We start from the raw sequence: 25,636 nt of genomic DNA on the forward strand, positions 1-25,636 counted from the left end.
CTTGTTTGTAATGCGTTGTCGGCCGTATTGGTTAATCTTCCAAATGCATAGGTTGGCAGCGGCACTGTTCTGGTGATTTTCGTTCTTCACGTTGTCGCCCTTTTGGGCCCTAGGAGCTACATATCGAGTTGTCCACACTCTCCCTATAAAGGTATTCTACAGGGTGTCTCATGAAAAAGGAGCCACCTTAAATATCTGCCGAACGCGTTGGAATTTCGAAAAACGGTAAAATACGTGTTTGTTTACATCCAGGGGGGACACCTTTTGGCGTATTTGACATTTTCCCAAACAGCGGGAGGGGCGCGGTGCGGGGGGGTGCCCCACTTGTAAGTCGCACTTTTCAAATGGCACCCCTACTTTTTATTTCAGAAATCAATTCCACGGGGAAAAAGCCACCCTGTCCAAACCGAATGTAAATCGGACAATTTTTTGGTGATTGACAGAGGTTGAAACATTTTATTCATGCCCTTTTCAAAAATCCCCCACGCCCAATGGAATTGCCGTATCAAACCATACTCTCCGCCAAAAAAAATCTTAAGCATTGCACTTTCGATAAAAAAAAAAAAAAAAAAAAAAAAAAAAAAAAAAAAAAAAAAAAACCTGCAGTACTCGAAATTTGGAGCACGCGGAGCCCTTTTCTGCGACATTAAAATTCGTTTTACCTAACATTTCCGAGGGGCGCTCATCGGGAGGGAGTAGTGAGTTTTAGACAAAAATTATTATTCTTCTTTCTGAAGCATAAGAAACCGTGTCCATGAAGAAACAGCTAAGTAGAAAAACAAATAGATTATAGCTTTTTTGGGGTGGGTTTCAATGATTTCAGCCGGACCTTTATACTTCTGCGGACGCTATTTATCCGCGGTGCGTTGTTTTTCTACTTAGCTGTTTCTTCATGGACACGATTTCTTCTGCTTCAGAGAGAAGTATAATAATAATTCTTGTCTAAAACTCACTACTCCCTCCCAATGAGCGCCCCTCGGAAAGGTTACGTAAAACGAATTTTAATGTCGCAGAGAGGGGCTCCGCGTGCTCCAGATTTCGAGTGCAGTAGATTTTTTTTTTTTTTAATCGAAAGTGCCATGTCTAAGAACTTTTTTGGCGGAGAGTTTGGTTTGATACGGCAATTCCATTGGACGTGGGGGATTTTTGAAAAGAGCATGAAAAAAATGTTACAGCCTCTGTCGATCACTGAAAAATTGTCCGATTTACATTCGGTTTGGACAGGGTGGCTTCTTTTTCCGTAGAATTGATTTCTGATATAAAAAAACGCTTTCCAGCCACAATGGAAACGAAAGGTGGATTTCGACTAATCGTTTCTATGAAAACAATGAGATCTATGAAACTAATGAGCCTGACAGGTCGGAAAATCGTCCCCCTTGAACTTGAGATTTTCCGGCTAAGGGGTGGTTTTAGAGGGCAGGTGAATAAAGATTGTTTTGAAGGCCACAACGAGACGAGTTTTATGAGGTATCCCTGACTAAGATCGGGCGAGTTTGAAAAATCATCCCCCTTTGGACTTGAGATTTTCCGGATAAGGGGTGGTTTTAGAGGGTAGGTGAATACAGGTTGTTTTGAAGGCCACGACGAGACGAGTTTTTTGAGGTATCCCTGACTAACATTGGACGAGTTTGAAAAATCATCCCCCTTTGGACTTGCGATTTTCTGGATAGGGGGTGGGCCGATTTTCACGAAAAAGGAAACTTGATGTAGACCTCATAGCAGTGAAGAACCATGCTTAGTTTCGTTTTGATCGTATCGATAGTTCCGAAAAAAAAACGGTCGCAAAGTTTCGTTAGATCATACAGGGTGATCCAAAAGTCCCTTCCACCCCCTCTAACTTTTTACCTAATTGAGGTAAAGATTTGAAACTTGGGGGATATTCCTAGATCAAAGGGAGCTACTTTTTGGCCTCCATAAATTTTCAGGGGGGCCCCCCAACTTTTAATTTTCAAATGAGAAGACCCCCTTTGTGATAGTTCGTTCGAAAGAGCATAAAAAAAGAAAACTTTTCGCGCAAACCCGATGTCAATATCTCAAACCGTTTCAAAATGGCGGCCGGTTAAAGTTCAAAAGGAAGACACATGACAATGACATGAATTAGCATGTTAGATTGAAAATTAAGAGAGGATTAACAACGAAAAACATCGGCAGAAAATTTAATGGACACAAGCAAAATTCAGAAAAATACAAAACTGGCCATTAATTCAAATAGAAACCAACAAGAAGTTTCCCTACGGCCAAGGAACAAGGGGGAAAAAAATTGTTTTAGTTGAGCTGACCATAAATCCATGAACTAAACGTGACCCTTACTGCAATAGTTTTACTCTTGGTTTTTTGTCTTCCTTGTCGACGGTGTAAGTCGACAATCACATAACTCGTTTGCGGTGTCTGAAAATCTCCACCTCCTTGTTATTATTTTAAAGGAGAACAAATTGACATCATTCCTTGAAGTTTTTGCAGAATTATCGTAACACAGAGAAGAAAAATCACGGCTGTTTTACAGAATTGCCGTTGAGTAGTTTTCTTTTTAAAAAGTAAAGTATGACAGGAAGTCTGCGACGTCGCAAACCGAGTTATGTGATTGCCGACTTACACCGTCGATGTGTCTGATAATGAATCGTTTCAATTATCAAATAACTGAAAGCATCATAATGTCCCATGCAGACAACAATATCTTTTATTGAGATTTTGAGAGAACTTTCACAGCAACCATACATCGCTCAACTCATAAAATTGTTTGGACAGCCTGCCAATGAGGAATTGGACAACAACATCCTTATTCAATCCATAGCGCAATACCCGGGTGGCCAATACTACTAAAAAAAACAAAAAAAAAAAAAAAAAAACGCGGCTCCAAAATCACACAAAAGAGTTGAGACACTGGGAATTACAACTGGAAGAATTCTACGCATTTACTTTGTCAGACTACCACTACTGACACTAAGTAACTCCCCTCTTAAAATAAAAGATTTGCCAGGTTCATTTAAGATCCCTCAAGTGATCATATATTCTTAATACTTATCAAGACAACATTCCACGACTGTAGGTAAACCCTGCTATACCCTACTTTAAAACCAACTTTGCGGAACTACATCTTCAGGATACGCAACAGATTTACGCGGGTCAAAGCTTCAACTTTAAGGCTGTAATGTAGCGAAACTCAAGAATAAGGAAACAGGTTGTCCAAAAAAAATATGCTAGTCATTCATAAAATGTCAGGTTCATAACTAAAGTGGATCAGCAATTCTACAATCTAGCCGTTGGCGCATTGACATCACAAAACCGCCAATTCCAAATTCACACCAGGCATCACAAAAAAAAAAAAGGATTATTGCTGGTCCAAAACACAAATAAATAAAACCTACTTAAATCATCACACATTTAAAATTGACCCAACACTGTTCCAAATTTCAAGTGATAAAACACTCAAAAAGTAATCATCTTACTCAGAGAGAAAATACGTGGAAAACATTACCACCATTACATTTAACGAAGTAGTTCGGAAGAATCTAAGGATAAAATTCACAACCTTCAATTAACATGTTCTAGGGCGTGCTTTAAACCCACAGGCGTGAAAAAAAATAAATCATATTTTCCAAAAAGTACAGGGTTAATAATCCATTCCAATTGGATTTCCTCGCAAAAAACTATACTAATGAGAAATCAAAACCTCGAGGGCAAAAAAATTTTAGCTTTCGAACTCCCAAAGTTTCAAAAATTCAAACCGGAAGTAAAAATTCAGGACATATTTAAATATCGCACCAGCGTATTCAATCCTTACAAGCTTAGCAAACATAATTTCAGAAGAAAAAAAAATTAGAAAAGTCCCAGTTCGCGGGCTGCCACTTTGTAACGAGGCAAATCCCCCTTCTCTGCGAAGCAGATCCAGGTCATCAGAGGCACATACGTCCTCTGGTAAGATCTACCAACGTTACTCGAGGTGCTGGAATGAGCTCGCCGAGATCCTGGATTCGGGCGCCAAATTTTAAAATGAGTTTGAAAGAGGGGAAGAATAATTAAAATCTTATGTCTCACATTTAAGGTTCTTGGTTTATTCACAAAAACTTTCGAAAGAATGTCATTTCGTCATCTAAATTTCTGAGGATCCTACACTCAAAATTGTGATAGTAATAATTTATTACGATATATAATTCTGGAAATGAATCAAAAGGGACGACGAAATGCCACTTACTAACGTGCACCTCAAGGCTTGAAATTCCAGGATACATGTGAGAGGAGAAGAGGAGTGAAGCTACGCGAGATGCGACTCACTAACGTGCACCTCAGCACAGAAGAAGAGTTAAGATGTAAGTGAGTGGACAGAGAGCTAGACGAGACGCTGCTCACTAACGTGCACCTCGAGTCTAAAAAGATTGAGAAAAGATGAGAGAGGAGATGGCCCTCCGGAGAGGAGAGGGTGAAGAACAGTATTTGGCTTGAAGGGCCCTCAGATTGATTTGAAGATATTGGAAGACGATCTCGACATTCGTTGCAAAATTTTTGTTACAAGAACAATTAATTAAAATATAAAATTTGCAGAAATGGATGTAGGAAAATTTCCTACAGAAGTTTATAGTAGTTTAGAATTTTTTACAATTTTTCGCTTTGGGTAAATCTACGGAAAACCCTGATTTCGCAGTCCAACGAGCATCTTCGAGAGAGAAAAAGGACCCAGAGTCCCTTTATACAGAGAGTCAAGACAATGGGAATCCATTTCTGATTGGTTCCCGTATTTTAGGCCTTCACAGTGTCACAAACGGGAATAAAGATTACATTTTCACCGATTGCAAAGATTATAATCTGGAATGGACCGGGGAACTACGGGTTCGGCAAGGAACAAACGGAATGAGAGAAGGAACGGAGAAAGGAATTCTTGAGATGGGCCGATCAAAGATTACCAAAAACGTTCAATTTCTGTAATCTTTATTCCCGTTTGTGACTCCATGAGGGGGTGTTGTCTTGACTCTCAGTATAAAGGGACTCTATCGTCACCGGGCGTCGCGGCGCGGTGTCGCCAAGCCGTGACACATTTGTCGCTAAGCCGTGACACATTTGTCGCTGTTTTTGGTCTACAAAAGAAGGGGAAAAACTTAAATCGAAGAATGAAATTCTTCGTTACTTTGGGGGGGGGGGGCTTCGTGGGAAAGCCCCAGGGATGGGCCCCCCCTAGAAAATCAGCCCCTTGCCACGATGAGCCATAGTCCAAACCGGAACCTTTTATCTCTTTCTGTTCTAATGTTACAGGCACTTCTCAGTTACTTTTGGCCCATCCTGTAGATATTTTGGAGCAATGTTCTCTTGGAAAATAATTTTATTTAATAGATTCCTTAATTCTTTTTCATGTTTTTTTTTTCCAACACCTCTCCAAACTAAACCTAAGTAAATTTAAAATAACTAATGCTCTCAATGAGAAAACAGTCTTCTCACAGTACCTAACAAGAATATCGAGGCAGGCGACTTTGACTGTCAAGCTTATGAAACAAGTCTATTCTTGTTACATGGACTTGGTCCCTGAGCATGATGAGTTACTTAGCAGACTGGGATTCTTGTTCCAAAAGTTGTAAAATTTACAAGCCAAAAGAGAGCATACCCTAATCTGCATTGAATGACCATGAGCCATCTGATCATGATTTCTCTGGATACAACACTTAGGACAAACCGCAGGTGACGATAGTAGATGATCAAGCTATTCCCCAGCAATTTCTAGAGGTACAAATAAATCATGGGTCTTCATAAAGGCAAAAATTTACTCAACTTTGATGGACACAACACCCCGAGATTTTACATGTAAATCTACCCCTTTTTCAGCACAGTATTTGGAAGTTTATCGATTCAACAACATATTTCTGTCTGTGCAAGGAAATTAGAGTAAATTTTCCCCTGAAACCCTCTCCCCCCCCCACCCCCACCCCTCTTTGTTGAAAACCACTGATGTCTGTCCATTTTTTCCTGCACTGGGATCAATAATTCATATTAAGTAAGGTTGGTTTCTACAATCAAAATGAGCCCATCAAAATGGGTCATCAGTGTGGCTATTGAGTGTCACCGATAAAAATTAAGGGGTGTCTAGGTACTCTGGTCAACATAAATCGCATACCGAGTATAGAATGATTCTTTTTTGATAATGAGCTGGTGATCTATGCTGATCAAAACTTGAGGGGAGTCTACTCTCTGATCAGCATAAATTGCAAACAGAGTATAAAATGACTGACTTTTGATAATGAGCTGGCGATCTGTGTTGATCAAAACTTAAGGGCGTATCTTCATTAATATCGGCAACTAACAACAGGTGCATTAATGACTCTTTTTGATGTGCTCATTTTAATTGCGGAGATCAGGTTTTAGCACTGGGGGAGAAAAAATTGAACAGTCACATTGGATAACAGCACCATTGGACAGAAATCCATGTGCTAATCAATGGACTGACTGTTGATTAAAACACTTCAGTTCGAGGTCAGGACTAGGGGGCGATCATCCTCTAAACATTGGCTAGAAGGCAATTCACAGGGACCACTGTTTGGCAGATCTTACTGGCTCCATTCAAAATTTATAAGAAATCTTGCAGAGCCTTTTTTTTTACCAACCTCTCCTTCTCCTCTTTATTACGGTGGCCCTAAGTACAGACCCCTAGTTCTCATTTCAACAAGGCCTTGAAAAGTTTGGTTCCTGCCAGTCCCTGCTTCAGGTCTTTGTGACATACGTCAAATCTTTCCTTCCCCTTGTTCTGAGTAGCGCTTGAAGAGAACAGTCCTGAACTACTAGAACTGAGGAAAGAAAATATTGGACAAATTCACATCAAAAGACGGCACCAATCAACAGAAATTTATGATTTGACCGTAAATGTATGATACAATCTAGACCACGCATAACGATATTTTAGTGAGACAATAGGCAATCCAAATTGTATGTGGTACCATCCAGCCGTCTATTAGTCTCTGGTCCGGCTATGCTACCAGCAGCCTTGAGTGCCATTGAATTTCTGCAAACGCAAACCACCCTCGGGCGAAACACTTCGACAAATCCTTTGATATAAAAGGAATACTCTACAACAAACATCTGACTGCCCTTAGAAGAGCAACTGAGCGGCCTGAGATTTACCTACTTACAGCACCTAAGCAGCAATGATAAATTACCTCTATCACAAAATAACAAAACTATGAGACTCACCTGAAAAGAAAGCAGATGTTAATCCTCGTTAATTCCAAACCACTAGTGTCATTCCAACACAATCACTTTTTACGTTCGGTAAGAGAAATAACTACATAACAGTAACATGTGACATAAACACAAACTGAAGTTGCCAAATACAAGCAAACACAGACTATTATCTACCTATCATCGCACAGAGAAAGTTAACTGTAACAAATATAAAGTTCTTCGACATGTTTCCAAAGTAATAACTGAGATCCAGGAGTTTTTCCGAAGGGCAAATCGAACTGCTATCACTTAGTAGAGGTTAGTTTCTCCGCAACTGATAAGGCTAACGACAAATCCACAACTCCTCTGATTGACTGCATGTTTGACAGCACATATTGACTGCCAACCAAAATGGAGGAAATTACAACAGTCTGAGTTGCTCTGATTGGAATATCCTACTTGATGACCATGAAAATTCGTCTAAACATTAAAACCTGTCCCCACCATGCTCTCTGATATCATTCCACACTGGGCATGGTGTGATGAGCGCGAGAATTGTGTAACGCCAATTTCAGGGACGGTACCGATTGTATTAAGCCTCGATTGAAAGAAACTATCATTAAAAAATGCGAACAGCAACCGGACGAAAAAAATCCTGAGGTTATCTCGAATTTGTCATATTAAAAACAAAACACTTGAACACTTGACGCAACACGGTCGAACTTCGTGGGCGGACTTTGCGGAGCGGAGGTTAAGTAAATATAATGAAATCCACGGGTACTTACGGTTTCGGAAGAGTGAATTCCACAGCCGCGCTCAAATTAACAGCCAAAACTTTTAATAACACAGCTAGGCTCCTTTACTAGAACCATAAGTTCAGAATTCTAATTGGTAATATCGCGACTTAGCTAACGCGAGCTAAAGCACACTCGGAAAACACAAGTCGGGAGTTCCTTCGACGTCACACAGCAACTGCCGACAACTTGGACAGCAATTTTCACCTGCCAAATCCGACAAATTTTGCGATTTTAGGGTCAAGAACGAACACAGCTTCGAGGGAGCGAAGTTAATCCGTCCGAGCCACTTGCCCAGCGATATCACTCCTAGCGCTACCCGCTGACCGCTTGGCGTAACTAGTAAGAAGTACCCCGATTGGGCTGACGTGACGGTAAAATTTCACGTATTTTGCTGGGGGCTACCGTCAGATCGGGCTATGCTGATCCGTCGGAATAGTACATATCTCAGTGATGTCACTTGTGACATCACTAATCCAGCGCTCAACCTTCAGTAAAAGCTATGGGCGATGACCTTGGTAATTTAAGCAGGCACTTGAAACTTGCCCTGCCAGCCTCACAGAAATATGCCGTGCTTATGGATATGGAATGATTCTATGGACACTTATAATTTCCTGGGGGGGGGGGGGGGGTGTCGGAAATTTTATTACCGGGGGGGGGGGGCGGAGATTTTATTGTTGGGGGGAGGGGGGCCCGTTCATCGATGCAACCGATTAACCCATAGCGAAAAAAAAGGAGGTGTTTGCATTTCGGGCATCTTGGATGACGTAGGTCGGTACAACGAGTTTATCATCGATTTTCTTTGAAATGGTGTAATTTATGGAAAAAAGTCATTCAATAAAAAGTGCTTAAAATTATACGATAAGTTGATTTAAGAAAAAAAAATCGGACATTATGGTCCGTTTTCCATACTTGGAATTCCGGATTCTGCTGGCCACTTTGTACCGACCTACGTCACAGGGTAAACAAACCTTAGGATGCAAACACCTCCTTTTTTATCTCTTTGCAGAAAATCCTGCCGCAGATCATCAGTAAGCGGGAGCGCGTCACCGATGCGTATCTGCTCTCAGCTCTGGTGGAGAAAGAGAGAACTTCTATTGCTCTTTTACAGGGTGATCCAAAAGTCCCTTCCACCCCCTCGAACTTTTTACCTAATTGCGGTACATAATTGAAACTTGGGGGATGTTCCTACGTCAAAGGGAGCTACTTTTTGGCCCCCCTAAAATTTTCAAGGGGGCACCCCTTGGGGAAGCAACGGACCCCAACTTGTATTTTCAAGTGGGAAGACCCCTTTCAAGATAGTTCGTTCTAAAGAGCACAAAAAAAGAAAACTTTTCGCGCGAACTCGAAGTCAATATCTCAAACCGCTTCAAAATGGCGGCCGGTTAAAGTTCAAAATGGCCGAAAATTCACACCGGTTATTTGGTGATGGATTTGCGCGAAAATCGGTATCCAGGAATATTGTGACACGAGAAAAACGAATTTGACGTTAAATTTTCAAAAAAGCCGAAATTTCCAAAATCGCCGCCGGTTAATGTTCAAAATGGCCGAAAATTGGTTTTTTTTAGAAATCTAAGTTTAAATGTGTTAATCGTAAGCCAATATACCCTTAAAGAGCTTGATGCAAAAACGGCTTTTTTCGTCCCCCTCTGGAATTTCTTCACGCTTTGTCTATTGATTACTCATACTTGAGCGCTTCTTTTCCCAAATGTTCAGACCTCCAAAAAATTTTGGGGGGGAGCTAGGGGGGATGGAAGTCAAAACCTGTGAACCTCGATATCTCTCGAACGAAGAAAGATATCGAGGTCCGGTTTGGACGAAAAATCGTCTAAAATTGCATACTTTAAGATTCTAGAGGTCGAAATCCCGATATCACATTTTTAAGTCAACATATGTGCTTTTTTCCAGTTTTTAGGTCTAAAAAATTTCTTTTAAACGAAAAATTCTTTTAAAAGAAATTTTCTAGACCTAAAAACTGGAAAAAAGCACATATGTTGACTTAAAAATATGATATCGGGATTTCGACCTTTAGAATCTTAAAGTATGCAATTTTAGACGATTTTTCGTCCAAACCGGACCTCGATATCTTTCTTCGTTCGAGAGATATCGAGGTTCACAGGTTTTGACTTCCATCCCCCCTAGCTCCCCCCCAAAATTTTTTGGAGGTCTGAACATTTGGGAAAAGAAGCGCTCAAGTATGAGTAATCAATAGACAAAGCCTGAAGAAATTACAGAGGGGGGACGAAAAAAGCCGTTTTTGCATCAAGCTCTTTCAAGTTTAAGACAATTCCATCAGCAAAAATCCGAGGTGGCAATTTTCGACCATTTTGAACTCTAACCGGCGGCCATTTTGGAAATTTCGGCTCTTTTGAAAATCTAACGTAAGATTCGTTTTTCTGGTGTCAAAACACTCCCGGATACCGATTTTCGCGCAAACCCATCAACAAATAACCGGTGTGAATTTTCGGCCCTTTTGAACTTTAACCGGCCGACATTTTGAAGCGGTTTGAGATATTGACTTCGGGTTTGCGCGGAAAGTTTTTTTTATGCTCTTCCGAACGAGCTATCACAAAGGGGGTCTTCCCATTTGAAAATTAAAAGTAAGGGTCCGTGCCCCCCCCCCCCCCCCAAGGGGGGCCCCTCTGAAAATTTTAGGGGGGCCAAAAAGTAGCTCCCTTTGACGTAGGAACATCCCCCAAGTTTCAAATCTTGACCTCAATTAGGTAAAAAGTTAGAGGGGGTGGAAGGGACTTTTGGATCACCCTGTAAATTAACAATTCTTCAAGAACGTACAATTTACTGCCATGGCTTGGCGGTAACGCATTAGCTCTCGGCAGAGAGGTATCCACTATCCAGTTACCTATCGGAGGAGAGAGTATTTTTTTGCGGTCAACATACTACACATTGAGTCATAAATGCCGCGATTGGCCGTAAAGGAATACTTTTTTCCATGTGACGGATGTTAGTTACGTGTGTTTCATCGCTGAGTCCGAAAATGATGTCAAAGTTGCTCCGTTACATCGAGATTTTCCGGAAAATCGATTTTCTCGTAGAGACAGGGTTTTCCGGGGAAAACTTAATTTTTAGGAAATGGACAATCGACTTGCAATAGATGTTTTTGATGTGTTTTTTAACGGTGAATTCGAAAATCATAACCGTTTCCCTCTATTCCACTAGGATTTTGAAAAAAATTTGAAAAAAATGAAGAGCAAAAATAATAAGCATAATTCAGATTGTGAGCGAATATCGCAGGATTTTTAAAAAAGTAACAAAAAATCGAAGCAACAAGAATTTCTAAGTAATACATGAAGGCGTCCTTGTACTCTTCCTATGATTCTTGTAAAATATTTGATAAATAGTCAAATTTACTCAATTTTGTTCCACTTTCCATATATATACATACAACACTGTACGTTTTATTCAGGAGTATACAATTTGTGTTATTATGTTTTTTTTTCGCTGAGTTAAGAAATGGCCTTGTTTTATCCTCGAAATTCACAAGTTTTCCAGGGTACCTAATTTTCCCTGGAAAATTACCTTTTTTACGCGAAAAATTTAGTTTTTCAGAAATTCCTAGTGGAATTGAGGGAAACGGTTATGATTTTCGAATTCACCGTTAAAAAACACATCAAAAACATCTATAACATGTCGATCGTCCATTTCCTAAAAATTAAGTTTTCCCGGAAAACCCTGTTTCTACGAGAAAATCGATTTTCCGGAAAATCTCGATGTAATGGAGCAACTTTGACATCATTGTCGGACTCAGCGTTGAAAAACACGTAAAAAAACATCCAACACATGTTGAGGTTTAATTTCTGAAAACTGAGTTTTCCCCGGAAAACCCTCTTTTTATACAAGAAAATCTATTTTCCGGAAAATCCTGATGGAATAGAGAAAAATGGATAGAATTTTCGGACATAGCGTAAAAAAGTACTAATGTTATACCTACCACATGTATGTTGAGCTTTGTTTTCGGATGCAGACGTACGTAATTATTTTGGATTTATCACCGTCATTTTACCCTTTTTTAGCGTTTTCTAGATGTTTCAGTTGTTTCGCCGCTAAAACGATCGGTAAAAATTGTTTTTGAAGTGTCCATTACTTGTTTTCCCACTCAATTTTTCCTGCTGAAGCCGAATATGGCCTCAGATTTTGCCTAGAAATTACACTTTTTTCGAAAAATGGATTATTCTGGAAAAAAGTTTTTTTTTTCAATGTAAAATCCCATATAAAAAAGATGGCTCTGTCGGCACGGGTTCATATTATCCGACTTGGCTGAAACTTGGCAAAGAGTGTTTTTTAATCAAATGGAACAGTGGGGGGTAAGACCAAAAAAATTCCGACATTGCCAAATTTGGGCCACCCTTTCGGGTTAGTCATTCTAGGGGTAGGTAGACATTAAAAAAATTGCTGTGCCTAAAAAAAATAAATTTTTTTGAAATATTTTTTTCGGGAAATATGTTCTTATGGGTTTTTGTAGAGCTATTTGTGAAGGACAGACTTCTCGGATAAATACAACTGACGTGGCGTGAAAGTTAAGAAGCCGCCGGCTGGGCCTCATAGACCCGGTTCGTCATCTAAGGGTTATTTGTAACGTTTTGGCGAGGTCCCTCGTCAATTTTTAAATTCATCATTTTATTTTTTCGTATAAGCCGCACCCTACGGGTGGCACGCGAGCATACACTCCGTGCGCTTCAATAAGAGCGCGCCATGCAAAATTGGAACGGTCATAACTTTTGAACCATTTGTTTCCCCAAGTTGAACTATAGCTCGTTTTAAAGCTTGAATCAAGGGCTTTCAGTTAAATTAGTTTTTTGATGATTCCAGCATTCCCCAATAAGGAAAAATCCGACAAACTGAATTTTTTAGACTAGAAAAATCAAACAATGATTTTTTTCATGTTGAAAAATTACCAAAAACAAACTTAAATATACATAAAATGAAAGGTCTCTTCGAGAGCTTTCATTTGAGCCCCAGATCAAGTTCATCCGTTGTTTCGTTCAAAAGTTATGGTGGTCGGCGCGTTTGACCTTTGACCTTCTCCCTCACGCCCCCTGGAAGGCTACACGAGAAAGGTCACCGGATTTGGGCCTCTCCAATGATCTGTTCTGATTCCAGGAAGTATGGATGTAGAATCTCTTGCGGCCATTTCATATGGCAAATGGGACAGCCACTTTGCACTTAGGCCCTTTTGTTCCCGTGAGGTTGGTTAAAATTAAAATTTTAGAATTTTTCTAAAAGTATGTTAATTTTTAAACCAAAGAGAAAATTTTTAGAGGTAGCCCTTTTCGGATTTCAAAAAACCCAAAAATAAGACGAACCCTACCCAAAAGCTGACGAACTGTAAAGGTAGTCTAAGGTAACAAGCGACAGCCGCCCCTCTTACTGCTCCAACTCAGACCTGCTGTTGGCACCAGTAGTTTTCCCAGTCAGTCAATATTGATAACTAGGAGGCTATGCCCCCTAGTTGTCAATATTGATAACTAGGGGGCAATGCCCCCTAGCCGCTACGCGGCTCAACCCCCAGAGTCCGCTTTGCGTTCTCTTAGGCCCGCGTCGACAAAAGAACGACCAAGAAAAATGAAAAGATTCTCTATACCCGACTCTCATTTATCCCGTCTCCCTTTGCAGTTTGGAGCAATTGGACTAATGAGAATAGCATCGGCATTGGTTTCAAACTTCACCCCACGACTGAAACAAAACATACGGATCCATAAAGGAACATACCTTCGATTCACTTACCCTACCAACAGACAAATATTCAACATTTCCCGCTTACTCCAATTTTCCGCTAAATTTGAAATTCCCGCCATTTTTCATTGGCGGGAATTACAAATTTTGTCCCCCTTTCTAAGCTTTCTGGTCTCCTCTAATATAAAAAGCCTGGGTCCTATTTTCAAATTCTGATTACAGCGGGCTCATCTAGGGACTATCACCTGTCGATAATCGCAAAAATCATGGAAATCGGCCCAAGAGAACGCTCAAACGAGCTGTGACAAAAAATAAAAATTTACATTGTTTAAATGGGAGAATTCGCAACTGTACCACACAATATAAAAAAAAACCAGGGTCACTTCTTCAAAATCTGAATAAGGCGGGCTCAAATTGCCTGTCGATAGCCATAAAAATCATGAAAATCGGCCCGGTAGAACCCTGGAACTAAGCGTTACCAGATACGCAAATTTAGGAGGTCTCGGAGCTTATAGTATAGATATCATTGGATGACGTTCAGAGAATGAGTCACATGTGCTAAAACGCTTTCATCTCGAGGTACATGAATGGCAACTGATGGAACTGAAGTTTTCTAGTTTTTACTAATGATCCATAGTCGAAACTAATTTTAAATAAAATCACCTCAAGAATCGGAGACAAACTATTTCAGGAGGTTATAACTACCAGTCATAGTTAAAGAGTATCAACTAATTTTTTTCATGTTTTATCTCTTTTTGGATTTGGACTTCGACAGATACAACTATTAAAAAAAAATCGTGTTTTCTGATAATTTTAATTATTTTCATTTAAAGATTACACATGTATTAGTCACAAGGAGAAAAAATAGTATTTATAAAGAGGGAGAGAGAGAGAGAAAAAAAAAATGTTACATACGTTGTTAATTGAGAGGCTTGGAGGACAAGGCGCATGAGTGGTTTTGGCTATTTCAAGAAATACGTCTTTAAGTTTCAAAATTACATGAAGTCTTATGACAGAAAGCAAGTTTAAACTCACTTTTTGATGCTTTGAAGTTGGATTTTAGTAGTGAATTTTTCACAGAATACACTTCCATACCAGATTTAGTTGAGTTTATGAATATCTCATTTCTTCAAAAACCACACTTATGCGCCTTGCCCTCTAAGCCCCAGAAAAAAGCCAAAGAAAGAGCAGTGCTCTGACAGTTCCGATGATAAGGAAAAGATAAGTTACCATAGTCTTTGATTTTAAAAGCCTTACAATGGTTGCTGGGTACTTCTACCAGCTGATTTTCATGAACCTTCTGATGTCCGAGTTCTTTAAGACAGTGGACAAAAACTCAAGGCAAAGTACGAGGTTGAAAGCAATAGTTCTTCTATGAAAGCATGGTCTATGTACATTCAGTTACCAATAAATAATAATACTTGGTGGCTCAGTCTCCGAAAGTTTCATGCATCAAATGCTGACAGCAACACCTTGAACAATGGTAGTAGAAAAATCTTATAAACTATTGACAAGTTATTAAATCGACTATTTTTGTTCTTTTTCTGCTTTTCTTAATCAGACAAGAGACTAGATTCATGACGTCTTTCACTGGTTGACGAAATGTGAAAAATTTGGTGATTCATAACTCAATGTTGAGCTGCTGGGAGTTTCACAGGAGAGAATGACAAAGGCCGGAAAACATGACTGATTACTTCCTTTAACGAGAACTGGAGTCCAGTCACAAAAAAATGATAAGTAATAATATCAACTATTAAACCTTTTCAACAATCAGTGAATGTGTTTCATAAAACATGATATATTTCACAAGACATGGTGTGTACTATCAAGAGATATCTATGGTACTTTGTATGTATGAATATCTGGAAGTGGTATTAATTTAGTGAATATTCAAAATCAGTACATGTAAAGCTCTCAAAACAACGCTGAGATGGTAATGCAGGTGGTTACTGATATCCAGACCAAAGGAGAGCTAATTTATTTTTCAAGTCTCTGAAAGGTATATGAATATTTGCTATCTTGATACAGAGGCTTCACATACTTGAGATTTGAAAAATTGATCATATTCAAAATAATTTTTTTATAATAATGATACAGAATACAAAAATACAAGCTTTCAAAAAATAAAAACTTTAAGGCACTGACTTAAAATATCACATATTGTTAAAATAAAAATATTATGAAATTAACATTTTAATTAGAAATCGCCCATAAAACTTACAAAGTACAAAAAATGAGTCTTATCGATATTATGCCTAAATGATAGCTGACATAAAATATGATGAAGATAAGGCACTTGGAGAAAATTAACATGCGAAAACCTGCATTAAGCCATCATTAAAAATGATACAAAAAATATTTTCAAAAGGAAATAGTAAAGAATACCAAATTTATTAAACAAGACTATCTTAGAATGATAAGGAGAAGAACCACTGAAAAAATTGCCCGAAACTGTATGAGACAATGTGGACAAATGGTGCTGGGTCCACTCCATTTTACAGGGAAATCAAAGCGGAGAAATTCCAAAAAATACAATTAGAGTCAAAAAATGTTTAACTCTTATAAGTACCATTAAGAATGAAAAAAGCTATTTGAGGAAACAGATGTGCTCCTAAATGGGGCAATTTTACTCTTAATTACTACTTGATCCGAGTTCAGACTAATATTGATTAGGAGGTTGCGCTAATGACGACGACGAGTTTATGCCGAGCAAAATGGATATAATGTTAAAGGGATTATAGGTTTTTTTACTTGTTTCACAGGGAAAATGAAAGAAATCTATATTCCTGAGTCCAGAAAACAGGACAGTTTTATAAAATTACAAAATGCCGGTCAAATATTCTCAATTTTCCATTTCTTTTGAGTTTGTCCACGTTAAACTTACTTTGATATTAAAAACTAGAGTCCCTTTCTACCCAGAGTTAAGACAACTCACTTTTGGTTGGGCTGGAAGTGGCCTAAAAAAAATCCAATTCTGATTGGTTCTCGCTCATGGAGGCCGAAACGAGTGCACCAAGATGGCGGTACCTAGAATGTGAGCAAGAATAATGGAAATATTACCTAATTGTGGTTTATCAAGAGTAAATTGTTATTTCCATCGGTCCAAAATGAAAATAGATTAAGAAATTATTCACAAACCAATCTCATTTTCTTTTTAATTGATCAATTTGATGATGTTGTTGTTTTTGTGTGACAGACATCGCAGGATATTCCTGATCCTTATCCCTCGATATCGTTCGTTAGGGTGCACTCGTTTCGGCCTCCATGGCCAGCCAAGGCCGGCTGCCAGTCAGCTGATAATCGAGTTGTCTTAACTCTGGGTATAAAGGGACTCTATTAAAAACTATAATTTTTTCAGGAAGTAGACGCAATTACATGCCGCCATTTTCAAAAAATGATGAGCTCTCCATGTTCATTTCTTGCTCCTTAGTGGTTTTTTGTAAAATATGACTGATTTACAACTTCATCCGACCACCGGGCAAAAACCCACGAGGGGATTTTTGGGGGCTTTTCGCTAACAACAGCTTTTAATGTGTGGAATTGATTGGGTCTAAATCCAGCCGCATGGTGATTTTTGTCCGGAAACAGGTCTTGTACGCCTTCATTTACTGGACTGTTATTTTAAAGATATGTGGTTTATGGAAGAGTTAGAATTTACCATGAAAAATCATAAACAGTTATGCCTAATTCTAAATATATATTCTTTGTAAATGAAATGAGTTATCATTGAGTTTCAAGACATTTTGTTTCCGCATGAAACCAATTCATAATAGCTACATTAAGAATTTAAATCGTAGGCTAAGGAACAATACAGCCTAACTGACGATTTTGGCAAAAATGAGTCAGCGATTTTGCCGCATTCTTCAGTATTAAATACGCAAGCTGCTGTTTATGGTATTTACCAATTCCCCACGGAAGGGCTGTAAAAACGCTGCAATGAATAAAAAAATTCAAATCTATCACAAAATTACCAAAATGGCGAAGTTTCTTTTCCATCCTGTAAAATCGTCAGTTTGCAGATATTGTTCCTCAGCCACCGAAGTGCAACCTAAACTTGGATGGAATAAAAAATCCTGAGAGCTCTGAAAATCGGGAATTCGTACGAACGGCCTGGCAATAGTTTTGAAATCTATGGGCTGACAATGATCCACCTGGCATCTGCACTAACGAAGCCTCTAGTCCACTGAATCAAGGTTCCACTCCTTTGCTCATGACTTTTACACAAATATTAAGAGAAACATTGAATTATAAGAAGACACCAGCCTGAGATGGAACAGGAAGTTAATTGACGAAAACGGTTGGGAATAGTTATGGTGGTAGACGCCATACTCCCGAGAAAATGGCGGAGAGATGAAATCTGGAAAAAAAATTAGAGAAAAGACTATTTGGTATTGGCTAAATAGCATAGGTAAATTATAAATTTCCAAAAACAGCACAAAAGGGAATTAATTAGTATAAACTCCCCTTGTTTGATATACGCAATGCACCTAAATGCACTTTTATTTGTAAATGAGCTTGATCGTGCCTGCATCAAAATTTCAAATGGGAGGTGATAGTAGGATACTTTAAAGCAGGTAAATAGTTGGAAGTAACAAAAATAAATAGAATGAGTTAACAAAGAAACGGAGACCTGAAAGTCACAATCACAAAAGTGCATTTTAAACTTGAAAGAAATAGTATCACCTTGTGGCTATCGCTTATGATTGGCTCCTCTATCTTGAGCAGAGCTTAATGGAGCTCTTAGGATCCAAAAATGGCAGACGCTGTAAGTAAATGTAAATCCCCTTCTTTACCAATGGCAGCATTGCCAGGTTGCAGATTTCAAAATACGTAATGAATTCAATGAAATTCCTGACGGTATAAAGAAACTGCTAGTGTGTGTATACATGTTATAGGCAACGTCTAGGACACGGGCATGGACGGGCATTGCCTGCTGGGCATCGTCTAACTTGTAACTAAATTGTGAACGATGCCCGAGGCCGCATTTTGTCGGCTCTTTCACACGGAGTGCAACAGCCATCGATGAGTTCAAACCGCACCACCGGCCAATCAGAAGCGCTAAGCCGGACTTAAGTGCAGTCGAGACCCGTCCTAAGTATATTTAAGTACGGTGGAAGGACCGACAAAATTCGGCCTCGGGGCAGGGCGTCCTACGCCGGGCACTGGAAACGCTGCCCACGAACAATGGGGCAACGTGTTTCCGCGGTCGAGTTTTCGTGAATTATCTTATCAAAAAGATGACGCGGTGTGTTGCACTGACAATGAGGCAAAGGGTGACAAGGGCAGAAAGCTGAAACCTTAGTAACTCTTCCTCCGGCGATCAGTGTCATCCTTTGAATGTTCACGGGCGGTGGCTTTATTTATAGGTCCAATTTTTAAGTTATTGAAGTACAAGACAATAGAACAGCTGAGGCTCCAGAAAAACGGTTTTTTCAGAAAAACCACCTGCAGGCAAACAGCCCCACGTTAGCAAAGCAGCCCCCCACTCACCCACCATTGATGCGAACATAGCAAGAAATCGCAAAGCCGCTCGAGAAAATTTAAAAGTCCGAGGACAAAAAATGCATCGAAAATCAGATGCGAAGTTCGCCCCTGTCTCAAAGACAGCTTTAATTCCTTTTCCTGAGGTACACCACTGCCGCACTGAATCTCGAAACATCACGGCCGTCGTCATGGCGTCGACGATGTCCGATCGCCCTTGGGAAAAGCGGACGATGCCCGGGCATTGTCGATTTTGTTTTAGGATCCCGTACATTGCCCGGCCAATTTTAGCAAGCTTTGGGCATCGTCGACGATGCCCTTGTCCTAGACATTGCCCATAACATACATACAGAGTGAGCCAGAAGTTCCAGGACGGCCGGCTAACTTTTGAACGGCTGCTCGTAGAAAAATGAAATTTTGAGAATGTTTCTAGGTCATTGTAAGCTACATTTTTGCGTATAAAAAGTTTCGGAGGTCCGCCTCCGGGCGCCTGCGCAGACCCTAAAAAAAAAAAACATTGGCCTCCGGCCAATTTATGCACGACGCAAGCGGCGCGTACCGGCGCTTGCCGGCATGTGGGGGGGGGGGGGGCTTCGCCGCCCAATATTGGTGCGAAGATCGCACAAGACTTTCTCGCTTTTGCCGGCGCTCCGCGCCGGCATAGATACTTTTACTGAAATATTTAGGAAAATACTAATCATAAAGTTTGATTGGAATTTTGATCGCAGGATAATAATTATGAAATTTTTATTCAAACCACTGTACTTTATTGTAAATGTCTTCGATATATGTGATGAATTCATACATTCGGACTCGACTTGTCGATCTTATGAGGCATCTTCAATTAAATATGTAATTGATTAATGATGCCTCTTATTAAAGACGGCGATCCGTAAAAATCTTAGCTTTTCTACGGTTCATTAGGATCCATCAGATTCATTGGCATCATACTTCAGATACGATTATATATTATAATCTTTCCTTAAGCACGGGCAAAAGCCATCAAAAATCTACTTTAATGGGTTGAATGACTATTCGATGTTTAAATAGTCTTAAAACTCAACGGTTTTCGCTTAGCATCGCCCAAATTTTAAATTTGGCAACCGAATCAACTTGCTGGTAATGGTTCACCACCCGCCCGCCAAGAGCGCCACTTCCTTAGCGCGTATCCCCGTAATTCGAAACGAAAACAATAGATAGCGCCACCTCCTTGCTGTTCGTATCACTGTGTCTTTACACAACAACAAGAACAAACGTCAACAAACCTAAACGGGTTATAACCAATATATAACGCGCAAATCATTAAATCAACCATGTTGGTGTAGTTTTATTATATTATATTCGTGTTCAGTACCTCGTAAAAAAGGAAAAAGGAACCGCGAAAGATGGAATCTGCTGGGATTCTAAATTCATTAACAACAAACATATTAGTTTCTACTAAAGATCTAAGTGTCAGTTCTTGCGTTAGCTTCGATGATTCGCAAAGTATGTAATGTAAGTACCTAATTAGCTGTCTAATTTAGCTTGGTGTATACTTACAGAGTAATTTTGAAGATAGTTTATGATGCATTATATAATGCTTTTGAATTCCTAGGTTTCACCTGACTCAAAGCGTTTGCTGCTAATATCCTGAAACGTTCCGACTCATCTATCGGATAATAGAGCGTTTCCTATCGGCCCCTCTGCAATTATGAGATTAGTCCAAAGCTCCTATAGGATCTTAAATTAATGACTCAGGTAGTGCTTTTGAGCCAACTTTCAAAGAATTAAAGGCATTTTTTCAAAATCTACCGTCCATGAGCTCTCCGTGTGACCGAAGTGCTCTCCTCGCTATATGACGCGTAACCCTTCAATTTTTAGTTTAGTCCAAAGACCTCACAGGAACTAAAATTAATGAACCAGGTTGTGCTTTTATGCTAACTTTCGAAGAAGTAAAGGCATTTTTTCTAAAATTTACAGTCCTTGAAAATGAGCTGTTTGTGATGTCGCGGAGCAAAGTGCCCTACATTTGGGCCTCGTAATCCCTTGAATTTGGAGTTTAGTCCAAAGATCTTATAGGAACTTAAATTAATGACTCAGGTGATGTGCTTGATGCCCGCTGTTAAAGAATTAAAGGCATTGGTCAAAATTTACAGTTCTTCAAAATGAGCTTTCCGTGTGATTTTGCTGAAAATGGACCTTTAACCCAATTTGACCCTAGCCCACCCCCCCCCCCCCCAAATTTTAGCGTACCCCAAAATCGTTTGACGTGCATTAGGAGACCATAGAAATGATGTTCTGTGCCAATTTTGAATGAAATCGAAGAGATAGATTCTGAGATATCGCTGTATACAGATTTGGGGGACAGCCGACGGACGAACACACATTTTTTCAAGTATGGTTATGTTGACTCCTGGGACCTTAAAACGTCTAGAAATGATGAAATTTCAACTTTTTTTTTTTTTTTTTCTTGGAGGATGACAATACTTCCTCTCTACCCTAGGGGAGCGAGAAAGTAAAAATCAAATTGTAACCCCCATTTTGAGCTCGCCCACTCGGGAGAGCTCTCTGCAATCAAAGACTTTTAGCATTACCAGTGTCCGTGGCGACAAATGGATGGTTCTCGTTGCCGTCGGAGGAACGGCCAAAATCCAGTTGTTTTCAACAACTAAAAGTTGAATTTGGTCTTTTTTCGCAGGTTACAGTTTTCCCTTTTCGAGCATTTCCGTTCCTTAATTCAACTGAGGAGTAATTGTTCCTCATTTGCTGCACTAGAGAGCAGCACTTTCCGGTGGGAGAGCATACCATGTTCCTATGGTTTCATAGCAAATAACCTAATTGTATGTTATCATCCTTTTATATTTTCAATACAGTTTTTGTGTGCAGTTGTACTTGCAATCCAATACAGGGTGATCCAAAAGTCCCTTCCACCCCCTCTAACTTTTTACCTAATGGAGATAAAGATTTGAAACTTGGGGGATATTCCTAGGTCAAAGGGAGCTACTTTTTGGCCCCCCTAAAATTTTCAGGGGGCCCCCCTTGGGGGGGCAACGGCCCCCAAATTTAATTTTCAAATGGGAAGACCCCCTTGGTGATAGCTCGTACGAAAGAGCATAAAAAAGAAAACTTTTCGCGCAAACCCGAAGTCAATATCTCAAACCGTTTCAAAATGGCGGCCGGTTAAAGTTCAAAATGGCCGAAAATTCACACCGGTTGTTTGTCGATGGATTTGCGCGAAAATCGGTATGTAGGGGTATTTAGACACGAGAAAAACGAATTTGACGTTAGATTTTCAAAAAAACCAAAAATTCCAAAATGGCCGCCGGTTAAAGTTTAAAATGGCCGAAAATTGTCACCTCGGTTTTTTGCTGATGGATTTGCCTAAAACTTGGAATTTGAGAGTATTTTGACATAAGATAAACAAATTTGAACTTAGATTTCTAAAAAAATCAATTTTTTGTCATTTTGAACTGTAACCGGCGACCATTTTGGAAATTTCGTTTTTTTTAAAATCTAACGTCAAATTCGTTTTTCTCGTGTCAAAATACCCCTACATACCGATTTTCGCGCAAATCCATCGACAAATAACCGGTGTGAATTTTCGGCCATTTTGAACTTTAACCGGCCGCCATTTTGAAACGGTTTGAGATATTGACTTCGGGTTTGCGCGAAAAGTTGTCTTTCTTTATGCTCTTTCGAACGAGCTATCACAAAGGGGGTCTTCCCATTTGAAAATTGAAAGTTGGGGGCCGTTGCCCCCCCCCCCCCAAAAGGGGCCCCCTGAAAATTTTAGGGGGGCCAAAGAGTAGCTCCCTTTGACCTAGGAATATCCCCCAAGTTTCAAATCTTTACCTCAATTAGGTAAAAAGTTAGAGGGGGTGGAAGGGACTTTTGGATCACCCTGTATATTAAAATGCAAAGTTCCGAATCTTTGGGCGTTAACTTTGAGAGAACCACCGGACCGATTTGCCTGATCTTTTTTTAAAATGAAAGCCTGTGATCTGTAGATTTGCAGGCTGTGATCGTTTTTTCGATTTTCTCAAATTTTCTTACTTTTATCAACGAGTAAAGTTCAGTTGTATCGAGCGGTCGTTCGGCCGCTACCTGCTTGCCCGTCCCTAGATACCCCTCTCTACGGTCTCAGCCACCCTCCCGCCACGTTCTTTCGGCTATCTCCGTTTTCTTTCGTACAGCTCTCCTCCCACTAACCTCAAAGAAAGAGGTTTGGGTCGCATCGTCGTTCGTCACTCGCCACCCACATTCCTTCGCAATCCCTCGGCTGCTCCGCCTCACAGCTTCTTCATATCCTGGCATCTTATTCTCTGCGGCTTGACTGACCCTGACTTATTAACTGCAGTATTGCGTATTGCTAACAACACGTATTGTTACAGACATTTTATTCATCATTATTAAATAGATTCAACTAATTGCTCAGATTCCAATTAAGCTACTGCACCACCATTGCTAGCTGTGGAGGGCGCCCGTAGGGCGCCTGGAGCAGCTAGTCCTATCCTATATATTTAAATGCAAAGTTCCGAATCTTTGGGCGTTAACTTTGAGAGAACCACCGGACCGATTTGCCTGATCTTTTTTTTAAATGAAAGCCCCTGAGCTGTAGATTTGCAGGCTGTAATTCGTTTTTCGATTTTTTCAAAATTTCTCCCATAATTTTCTCAAATTTTTTTTGATGCATTAAAACGGAGGTCCGAATCTTTGGACGTTAACTTTGAGAGAACCACCGGACCGATTTGCATGATATTTGTTTTAAATGAAAGCCGGTGATCTGTAGATTTGCAAGCTGTGATCGTTTTTTCGATTTTCTCAAATTGTCTTACTTTTATCGACGAGTGAAGTTTACCTGGGCTCAAATTTTCTCCCATTTATTCAGACTAAAGTCCGCATTTTGGGACATTAACTTTGAGTTAACCACTGGACCGATTTGCATGGGGTTTTTTTAAATGAAAGCTTCTGATCTGTAAATTTGCCGGCTGTAATTGTTTTTTCGATTTTCTCAAATTTTCTTACTTTTATCAACGAGTAAAGTTCAGCCGTTTCGAGCGGTCGTCCGGCCGCTACCTGCTTGCCCGTCCCTAGATACCCCCCTCTACGGTCTCAGCCACCCTTCTGCCCTTCGTACCCTTTCGTACAGCTCTCCTCCCAGGCTCCCACCAACCTCAAAGAAGGATGTTTTGGTCGCATTGTCGTTCGTCACTCGCCACCCACATTCCTTCGCAATCCCTCGGCTGCTCCGCTTCACAGCTTCTTGAAATCCTGGCATCTTATTCTCTGCGGCTTGACTAACCCTGACTTAACTGTAGTATTGCGTATCGCTAACTACACGTATTGTTACAGACATTTTATTAATCATGATTAAATAGATTCAACTAATTGCTCCGATTCCAATTAAGCTACTGCACCACCATTGCTAGCTGTGGTTGTTAGCAGAGCAGAGCAGCTAGTTGTTATTATTTCTTAAAGTAAGAAACATGGTGACCTCGACGTGATTCAATAAATTGTTCAATAATTCTTAGTTACTAAGACTGGGATTGAGATTAGCGCATAATTAATGGATAATCCTTGAGATTGTGGTTATTGGTACCATAAGAGGTTAATTAACCTCAAAATAATTGCATGCTTGAGCCTCGCATTGAGTTGCTTGAGAGTTCGTTTGAGCCTCGCATTGAGTTTCTTTAGTGTTCGTTTTAGCCTCAAAATACAGATGCATGAAGTGCTCTTTCGAGCTCCGTGCAATTAATAGTGCATGAAGTGCTCCATTGAGCAACTGCATACCTACAAAGGCGTGAGGTGCTCAATTGAACCACGCGCATACAAAGGCTTGAAGTGCTCTTTCGAGCTCCGAGCTGAAGTTCAAGTGAATTCCTTCTCAGCTCTTGATGTATACCTACCGTGATTATTGTGTAAGATTTGTGGCAGAAACGGTCTTCCGAACCATGCCCAATAACAGTTTCTTTGAACTGTACCGATAACAATTCAGGATTTCAGACTGCCAACTTCACAAAGTATTACCTTAATTCAAGTTGGCGACTTGATTTAAAAAAAAAAATGAAAATGAAATCATATGGTTTGCTGCCATGTTACGGGAAAGCTTATCAACGATGGAAGCCAGAAACAAAAATGCGATGGCAAAAACAGCCATTGCAACACTCCCTGCAAAATCACATTCATGAAAGATAATTCCATTTCTTTCTCTTTATTTCTCTTTATTTATTGTAATGTGAAAAATTTGTCTTAAGCAAACACATCATAACATTTTGGATCTGCATGTAACTTCTGATAATTGGGTAAATAATAATAAATTAAGAAAATAATAATAAATAAATAAAAAATAAAATATATAAATTCAAATAATAAATAATAATAATTCAAATAATATAAATAAATAATAATAAAATAAACAATAAAAAATAAATATAAATAATAGTAATAATAAATAAATAATATAAATAAGAATAATAATAATTCAAATAATATATTTACAAAATCAGAAAAAATCAATAATAGATGTTAATAATTTCACAAAGGCGAGCTCTCCG

General features: G+C 39.6%; 1 protein-coding gene and 1 long non-coding RNA gene across 6 annotated transcripts in view; both read right to left on the reverse strand.

The window, feature by feature from the left end:
* LOC109029726 (myocyte-specific enhancer factor 2) overlaps positions 1–8,446 on the reverse strand; it is a 428,152-nt gene extending 419,706 nt beyond the window's left edge. For 2 of the 5 annotated variants that reach the window (XM_072300129.1, XM_072300136.1), the window contains exon 1: positions 7,923–8,446. The gene's annotated coding sequence lies outside the window, so the exon portion shown is untranslated. Of the gene's footprint in view, positions 1–7,167; positions 7,903–7,922 lie in introns of those variants that run through there. The other 3 variants (XM_072300154.1, XM_072300150.1, XM_072300140.1) reach the window with 3 other exon arrangements.
* A 5,971-nt stretch (positions 8,447–14,417) lies between these two features.
* LOC109029785 (uncharacterized) overlaps positions 14,418–25,636 on the reverse strand; it is a 28,229-nt gene continuing 17,010 nt past the window's right edge. Inside the window, exon 3 of the long non-coding RNA XR_002008650.2 lies at positions 14,418–17,979. This is a non-coding gene — a long non-coding RNA (uncharacterized lncRNA). The remainder of the gene's footprint in view (positions 17,980–25,636) is intronic.

This window comes from Bemisia tabaci, chromosome 1 (genome assembly GCF_918797505.1).
Source record: "Bemisia tabaci chromosome 1, PGI_BMITA_v3".
Classification (NCBI taxonomy): Eukaryota; Metazoa; Arthropoda; class Insecta; order Hemiptera; family Aleyrodidae; genus Bemisia; species Bemisia tabaci.